This window comes from Alosa sapidissima, chromosome 8, assembly GCF_018492685.1.
Source record: "Alosa sapidissima isolate fAloSap1 chromosome 8, fAloSap1.pri, whole genome shotgun sequence".
In the NCBI taxonomy this organism is placed as follows: Eukaryota; Metazoa; Chordata; class Actinopteri; order Clupeiformes; family Clupeidae; genus Alosa; species Alosa sapidissima.
The window spans coordinates 25839839-25849420 of record NC_055964.1 but is presented as its reverse complement, the minus strand read 5'-3'; the positions used below and the strand labels follow the sequence as shown (position 1 = coordinate 25849420).

At 37.5% G+C, this 9582-nt stretch overlaps 1 long non-coding RNA gene across 1 annotated transcript; it reads right to left on the bottom strand.

Annotated features, from left to right (window-relative positions):
• Window positions 1–7795: 7795 nt before the first annotated feature.
• LOC121715633 lies at window positions 7796–8702 on the bottom strand. The gene is made up of 2 exons (XR_006033657.1): window positions 8437–8702; window positions 7796–7924 (listed from the first exon to the last, which is right to left on the bottom strand). It is a non-coding gene; the product is annotated as an uncharacterized LOC121715633 (long non-coding RNA).
• Between the last annotated feature and the right edge of the window lie 880 nt (window positions 8703–9582).

The following is a 9582-nucleotide window of genomic DNA, read 5'->3' as shown; positions in this document are numbered from 1 at the left end:
GGTCAGGCTAGAACCGTTAACGGGCACTTTGAGACCTTGGAGCTCGGGCTTTCTGGGGTGAGGTAGACTCTCATTATGTTTGTCCTAGAAGGAAAAGTCAAGTCACTGATCAGTGATGAGGTTGGGTAAGAGTATTTCACTTTGCGGCACTACTGCAGAGTTTTCAGCAGTAGTTTTTAGAGATTTAGTCTGCAAAGGCTGAGTTGCATTTTGAGTTAAATTTTGGTAATTATTTAATTATTAAAATAATAATTGATGGTCAAATTTTGAATAAAAACATTTTGATTTATATAGAAGAACCCCCTGAAGAATGGTTCTTTGACCACCTCTTTGATACTTCTTTTACATAAATTTTGTGTCTGACGTCTTTGACTTTGATGGCAACCAACCATCAGCCATACATCCTTGCTTTACAGGTTTGTTTCGCAGCAAGCACTAAACATTTTGAGAGATTTCTTACCATGTACTTGAGTAACTTTTTTGCCTCATTCCTTAAACTGTCTCGCTCCTCTTTCATGTTCTGAGGAACAGGTGTTGTCATTATGAGAAGGGTTTGAAGCCCCATCAGGAACAGGACTGCAATCGCAGAACACATCAGGTTAGTAACAAAGTAGATCAACAGTATTATTACATTACATTTAGCAGACACTTCTTGACCAAAGTTTCAGGCTACTGCACACTAGCCCAGCTCCTTAACCACTACACTACCACCGCCACATTTTACACCCAGTCCCATTTTTCAGTCACAAAACCAGTTCACCTGTTCAAATTCCAGGAATGTCTCTCAGCTTATAGCACACATATGGCACAGTTTTGTTTCCACTTGTGTAACACACTCGGCAACTGTAAAAAGACACTTCTGCCTCTAACACTGATACTTCCGCAACTACAGTGATCTTACAGATTAAGCCTAATAGCAAATGGTTTGCCAAGGGCCATCCTTTCTCAAACAGAGTACTTACCAAGAGTCCAAATGTTGTTGCGGTAGGCAGCCATATGGAGGACAGACAGTGGCTTGGATGATGATGATTATAGTTAGGATGTTCATGGCCCTATATAAAGGCATTTGTTGGAGAAAATGTGATATTATCTGAAGGTTTCCTCCGGTAATTACGTGTACAAGCCATGATTAATAATTTTACCAGAAGCAGGAAGCTCAAACATGTTTCGGAATTTCCTTTCAGGTTCCTTAGTTTTAGTCTTGGAAGAATTCATGTGCTGCCCACTCACAATTTTTCTGAATAATCATTGTGGTCTTTTTCACTTCAGTAGATTTATAGGATAGATAGAAACCCAATATTCATAGTATCATGTGAATACATGTTTTTAAATTATTCTTTGATGTCAGGTACCATATCGTTTGAAATCAATCCCCTGATCATTTTTGGAAAAACTATTTTTGCTTTGGTAATTGAATATGGAATTACTGCTCAGAAAAGCTTGTGTGGGATAAAGCATCTTTTTTTAATATGTGAGATACATTTATGAGAAAATCTAAATTATACTACACCTAAATGAGATGTGTGAAAGTATGGAAGAATATTAGACTCAAATGTTTTGTACGTGTATATCACGTTTTGAAACTGTAGAAATGATTTGTAACTGTAAAAATGACCTGTACAAGTAATTGTCAATATTACAAATATGCCCTACACTTACAAATCTATTCTACAGGTACTGATCGGTTTTACAGCTACAAATCATCCTACAGTTAAAAATATTTTATCATTACAAATATTTTCTACAATTACAAATCAATATTCTATGCACAAAAAGCTGTCGTACAGTTACAAATCTTTTCTACAGGTGCACAGACTTTTGCACCACCTTAGGGATGAGAATTGTTTCATATGTATTGTGTGTGTGTGTATCAGGATTTGTAACTGTAAAAATGATTTGTGATTTAACATAAAAATAACACAAACTATTTTAAGTATTACTCATATGTCCTTCACTTACAAATATATTCCACAGGCACTAAACCTTCCACAGTTGCTGTCTTTCAATTACGAAGCTATTCTGCCACGAATCTCTGCCGCTCGCAATTCGTAAATTTTCTGCAAGTACAAGTACTTTTGAGACTGTTCTGGCACTTCCTGTTGAATAGCCAATGGCGATGCTCAGGTTAGACTTGCCAATCAGGAATCTAAGTTCACTAACCAATTACAGAATCAGGAGATACTACGTAATTTGAAAATACAAAAATACCCACACAATAATCTTGGTATACCAACCTTTAAAAGAATTTTAGATTTTATTGAAAATGTATTGAATACTATTTTCTGATTGGCTGGCAGAGAGCTATTGATTCTGTACATTGGGTACATTGAAGTAGATCTGGTAAAAAAAATCTAATCAGTGTCCCATATCAATGTAAACAATGATTGAACTTGCATGAAGCAGACTTCACTACTGTGGAATCAACTGTAACATAGCAAACTACCCACCATCATTTCCGTAACCAAAGAATGTAGTACAACAAATTTCAGGTCAGCCTCTTTTTAAACTGAACTGCATTTCCCTTTTTGTGCTATAAATGCATGCCTAATTGCCTATATACATGACTGGCAACATGGGGGACAAACAGAATAACATCCTGTAAGGTGTCCTGATATTCAGAATTAATTAACTTGGTGGAGAAAACTCTTTTTGCATCGGGGAGGTATTTGCGTGTTATCCTGGATGTTATCCCTTGCATAAATCCTCATGTCAAATTCATTAAGTGGTTTTAATACTGTCCTGTAGTGAGAATGAACATCAGCTATGAGGTACTCAAGGTCATGGGGTCAAAGGTATCATCTCATGGTGACATAAAATTGGCGGCACAAACAAAGAAATTGGGTTTACAACCCATGTTGACCATTTTGGCTCCCACATGTCCAGAGGGGATCGTAAAATAGAAAAGTTGGATCTAACACTTAAGTTGGTCACAATGTGGCATGCTACTAGTCTCGCTATCACCAGACCAAGCTCAATCTTTTAAGATTGAACATTGGTCTGGGGAGTCTGCTATGTATTTTATACTGCACAAGAGGCGTGATCAACAGGCATAGTTCAAATGACTCAATTGGATAGTCATTCACCAATCTGACCAACGAACCAGGTGACGTTTGCAGAGTGACACGATAACTCCAGGGAGGAAACTTGCTGGAAACTTCCTGGAAACTTGTCAACAAATGTATCGTAAAAGCACCAATTTCCGCCCCTTTCATTCAAAAATTCTAAAACAAAGATGATTTTTTAATATAGTTCAAAATAACATTTGATAAATGAGCCTTACATTTTTGCAGTAGCCATGTGTGTAGATATTTGAACAAAATAATCTGATATATCAGAAAAGAAAGAAAATAATCAGGCATGGAGCGAGCCAGGTGCAGACTCCTGCCAAACAGACCATGTAAACCCGTCAGGTAAACCCAACATATAATCAAAGTATCGAAGCATAACCATATCACATGCCATAGCTCAGCTAGCAGCACGCTAACTAGCCTACTACACCTGCAACATGCTAACTGGCTGCAGCGTGAGAAAACATTTAAACATATTTTAGTGTGCACCGTCGGGATACATTAAAACACATCTCATGCATAAAGTGCATAACACAGTATGATGGTTCTGTAAGAAAAAATAGGAAAGGTTTTCTCTTCTTCAGATTGATACAGCAAAGTGGTTTATTCCAGTGTAAAATGGTAGAAAGGTTCACAAGAGTTCCCTTTGCATATTCTCTGTAGTTCTCTCTCTTTCGTCCTGTCTGGGTCAACTACTTCGTCCTGTCTGCCTGAACTACTAAAAGTTACTAATTCAAGTCATTATATATTGGTCTCAAATGCAAATTAATCTGGCTTCTACCCAGATAGCCTTTTGTCCTATGTAGGCTATATGATAATGAGTTAATCTCACACCTTTGGCTGGGATGGTTTTCAATGGCTTACCCCCAAAACCCATTCTATTATCGTTGGTGTTTCACACCTCACCTGGCGCCAAACCATCTGGCCTGCCATCAGAACATCAGAACTTTATCTTGGTTGGAGAAATGATATCACTCATACAATTCGGCAGGATTCATTTCTTACAGTTCTCACACCAGTGTTTCCCATACATTGACTAATCTGTGGTGGGGCGCCACGAAATCAAAACCGACCGCCACACATTAATCTTTTATGTTGTACTATTTAAATTAAAGATAAGATAAATTTCTTTCATTGAGCTGCACTTTTTATGCACACAGCCTTTCCTTGCCCCGCCCCGCTCTCTCTCGTAACAAGCCCGCTGCCCCTCCTCTGCATGTGCATTTAACAAAACATTAACAATTGTTGAAGGATTGTTGTTGCCACATAGAAGCATTGCATAGAAGATGATGGGCGAAATTGCTATTAAATCCGCTTAGCAACGTGAAAATTCTGTGCAAATTTGTTAAAAACTGCTGCATTAAAGTTAACTCTGCTAAGGTCTTATCACAATTGAATTTCCCCATGGGGATCAATAAAGTATCTATCTATCTATCTACAACATAACTTAGTACACCGAGGAGACTAAACTAAGTTATGCAATCAAGCAGTATCTCAAAGGTAATGTTAGAATAGTAAAGAGAAGTATTAACCTTTATTTTAACTAACTACAGAAAACATTATGAATTGCATCCACACATCAGAACGTCTTAAAGTGACAAGACAATCTTAACACCCCCCCCCCCCCCCCCCCCCCGCCACAAATTCAATCAAATTCTGTGGGAAACACTGCACACTATAGATGCATGACAGAAGAAAGGCAAACACAAAATCATAAAACAAAATACATAGCACATTTTAATAAGACACCACCTACCTCTGCCATGTGCCAGTTACAAAAGAGGCAGAGGATGGGGCTACTTCAAAACTTAAGGGCTCCTGTGGGAAGCTATTTCTGCCTCTACTGTACCCCAGAGGTGTGGGAAAATGCACAAAAGTGCACACAGAACTTGTAAGAACGATGACCATGAATGGGGCAATTCAGGGGAGCATATTCAACACTGCTACACTTACACACAGGTGCGTTCTGTCATCGCATGCCAGTGGGTGTTCCTGACGGTCGGGGGTGTGTGGCCTACTATGCAAATGCCTTGAAGTAGGCCTATAACCGTAATTTGATTGGCTGTTGCCTTCCGTTGCTCTCTGTCGGTGCAGCAAATGTTTAACTTTTCGACGGGGCGACAGGAGAAACGTGACTCAACCAACCCACAATTCAGTTCGGCAGTGGATGATTCCATGTGTTCACTTGAATGGTATTGTTGTAGTCACAGCCTGCGCTTTATCTGTTGAGGAGTTGTGTACTGTTTACTGTGTCGTGTTCTGATGACATTTGCTGGCGCGACTTGTGTGTACCTTTAAACTGGCATGCGAGCTAAGTTTAGAGCTTTATACACTTAACTGTATAAAAATTGCACTTACCCACTAATGCACTTTTCTGTAATTATTGTACTCTACCTTTTAAATTGTTTTAAATTGCTCTAGGATTGTTGGGAGGTTTGGATCATTTGTGCTTTGTTTGTGTACAAATCTACAAACATGTGCGCATCATTGTTTATTATGTTATTAAACGTTATTTGCTGGCGAGTGACATCATCAGCACCCCATTAACACCCAAATGACTAGAAAATGGTTAGAATCGTTTGTGCTTTGTTTGGGCATGACTGTGCAGGCAAAATAAACATTTGTGCACCATTATTTCTTTTTTTATTAACCGTTATTTGCTTGTGACATGTTGATGTTTAGTAGTAGTATCATTCTTCCATTTAGTAATAGTATCATTCTACCTCTCCAAGAAGTGAGACACACCCCCCTCTCCACCTGCAAGTAGGGTAATTAATTATCAACCTTGTTGCGTTTGTGACCATGTAAGTTTATTTCTTCTCATCTGTTGTTTGGATATGTTTTGCAAAGTATTAGATTACCTTTGTGACCGCTACCTGAATGCTCTTTGTAGTTTGTTGAATAATTACAATGTCAAGTCATGTCAAGTCAAGTTTATTTATATAGCGCATTTCATACACAGAGGTCATTCAATGTGCTTTACATAAACAAAACCAAACAATAATAACAAATAAAAGCATAGAAGGGCAATATAGTCAAAGAATAGTTAAAAGGTAAAGATCATAATAAAAAGAAAACATAAAACACAAGGTAAAATCATTTAAAAATAAAGAATAATTAGTAAGCAAAAACAAAGGCAAAAGTAGTAAAAAAGTAATAAAAGACAAGGTAGAATAATTATTAAGGCAGACTCTTCTATTAGGGGTAAACCTCCTAATAGAAGAGCTGTATGGCTTCATTCTCCTTACAAAACCATAGGGGTCTTGTTGTAGGAGGTTTACCGCTTACTCTGAGTTAACTGAGGTTTGTCATTAAACCACGTACTTGGAATACCCCCCTGGTCACCAAACAAGTTAATGTTCTTAGTGTTCTCTTGTTCTTAACATCTTAGTAGTGGCAAGACCTTAGCGAGTACCTGGCAACACAATGCAAAGACTGTGCTGGTGTACTTGGAAGAATGTCCGTAGGATTTTAATTCAGTGTTGCTTTTTTAAGGCTGTTTTGATTGTAACACCTTGTCAATCAATACTGTGAAATACTATAATACAAATACTAAGCGAGTGCAGATGTGTGTATACTGATACTCTGCTTGTCACACACACACACACACACACACACACACACACACACACACACTACTTTAGCAAAGCAAGCTTTAGAGGAATCCTGTTGCATAGATGGTCGCGTATGCAAACAGATTCTGCTATTCACTCTTAATTGGAATGGTAGATGGCACTTATTGTTTTAATAGATGTTATACCCAAAATACACCCATGCTTAATTAAGAAACCTAAGAACAGCCCTGGCATCTGATCTGTTATTCTGCTGTTAAACTAGCAAAAATGGACTGGCCACGCCTTAAATTTGCTTAAATACACTTCAGACGTTGTAGATTGTCTAAGTAGGGCCCACAGAATCCAAATGAGAAATACCGAACAGAATTACATGCTAACACTACCACAAAAAATGAGGTACAAATTCATTACAAAATTTAAACATAAATCACAGAATTAACATTGGGGAAGTACATTAAATGTTAGTCACGGAAGCACACAAGTATATGTACGCTACAATATACCCTTTTTAATTTAACCGTTGTTTTGGAGAAATGGAATATCTTAATATCTTGGATGAAATATCTGAAATATCTTGTTCATCGACTTCAGTTCGACCTTCAATACAATCAATCCTCTCACACATGAATATGCATGAATAGTAATACAACTTAAAACCTTAAACTGTGCTTCCAGAATAATCAAAGATCCCTCTCAACCAAACTACCACTTTTTTCCCAGCTTCTCATCTCTGGATGACTTTACAGATCCATAAGAATTGAAACCACACTCTAAACCCGAACTAGTTGTCATTACTAGAAAATTGCGTGGAAACCGATTGCCTTAAACCATTCTAGTTTTTACAAAACATAAAACTAAACAGGTTTAGTTGTGTCAACTAACAACCTTATGTTGATGCTGTAGACAAATTAAGCTTACATTAGTAGTCTTTACTAAAAATCTTTAGTTCACTTAACTTATTGTTTAAGAAGTTGCAGTTGTATAAAATAACTAGGTTAAAATGCATGTTAAAAAAACTCATTAAAATATGAACTCTGTAGTTCATAAAATATGAAGTTCTGTAGAAAGGCCTGTTGTTTTTTTATTTTAAGATTAGGCTACTGTATTAATTTAACTGTTTTATTAAAAATTGAAGAGAAATTCATCACAATGTATAGGAATGCCTTTTATTATTGATAAATCATGAACAAACAACATTTAAACTCCACATCCACATAAACTCCACTCTACATATTCCACATCCACTGTAGATGAAGAACCTATAAAAAAAAGATGAAGAACCTATAAAAAAGAACACAAGAAAACAAATTTTAGTTCATGTTCATTTACTCAGTTGAAATAAAAGTTTGCTATATCACCTATGAATGCAACACATAAATGAATGGACATCGGCTAACATTAGCCAAAAGCTAACCAACATGTGCTGCTATGGTTAGCCATAGATATATATACTGTCAGTATATATATCTATGATGGTTAGCTAAGACTGTCTACAGACAGAAACACCAATTTCAATGATAAAGTCTGAATTAAACTAAGTAGCACCAAGACAGGTATATTTACACGAGAACATATGTGATATTGTTATAATCTGCCATACACACCCATTGGAAGGTAGCTACCATGAGCTAACTGTCCGAAAGACTACTAGCATGCTAACAACGAAGCTAATGTTACCTTAGTTTTCCCAGGTAAACAAACATTTAGCTAACTATTGGTCAAACTGAAGATAATTTTCGGTTATTTCATCAGAATTTAAATTTTTCAACAAGTTCATCAGAAAGTTCACCCACCATTTGATGTAGTAGCCTATTTGTCACAGCAGCACGATGCATGGAGTCATTCATGTCTCTGTGTGGACTGAGAAGCAGGAGGAACGGTTGATGGGCAGAATTTTTATTAGACCCCTCCTCTGCCTTGCAAAAACATAACATTTATCGTTGTCTCTGCTTAACATGATCAGTGCACTGTATATTTCACTTAAATAGTACAATCAACTAATTTCTTTTAGTTATGACATAGAGTTTTCACAAAACACACAAACATTAATAGTGACCACCTAACATTGTGTAACGTCGGCGCACAAGACCTTTGTTAGCGTTCTCCCACGCAGGGCATGCTGGGATACGGGGGTGAACATTTGGGGTTTATGTCTTTATATCTCCTAAGTTATAAGTGTAAAGTTAGCGTCTTTATTGTGACAAGTTTCCCTTTTAGTTCTCCCTCGTGTGTGTTCCTTTTTGTGTGGGGGGCTGCGTCCTCCCCTGTATGTGTAGTGTGTGTGTCTACTTGACCTGCTGTGGAAAAAAACACTCTGTGTACTTTTAGCCTATTCAAGTTCTAGTTCAAGATCAAGTTTTCTCTGAGAGATTATATCTTTGTTCTTATAAATTGGTGAGTAGTTTTCCCCCGCCTAAACTGACTCAGCAGCATTAGCTTATGTACGGGTGTGCTTTCCTGTGGTGTGCCTGATAAACAGATAAAAAAAAGGCAAGTAAGCATTTGCTATGCCAAAATACATGCTCTAGAATAAGTTTATAACTAGATGTAGCGCAAAGCGGTACAAAAATATGACCACCGCTCAGTCCTGCACATTCTCTCCGCGAAAAAAAAAATCACACTTGTCAATTTGTCTCCATCTTCTCCAGCCCCTACTCTTGCAACTTTTGTGTATGTAAATTAGTGGGTGTTTATTTTTGTGTATATGTGTGTTTCTGAGTGTGTTCGCTTGTCAATGTGTATGTGGGGATAATTAGGTCGTACCTGTGCGCCTGCTTGCCTGCATGCTTGTATGTTTTTATGTGTGTGCATGTGGGTGGGTGGGTGGGTGGGTGTGCGCATGTGTGTGTGCAAGTGTGTTAGGCTCAGTGGTGGACATTACTTGAGTACATTTACTCAATTACTGTACTTAAGTCCCTTTTTCATGTATCTGTACTTTA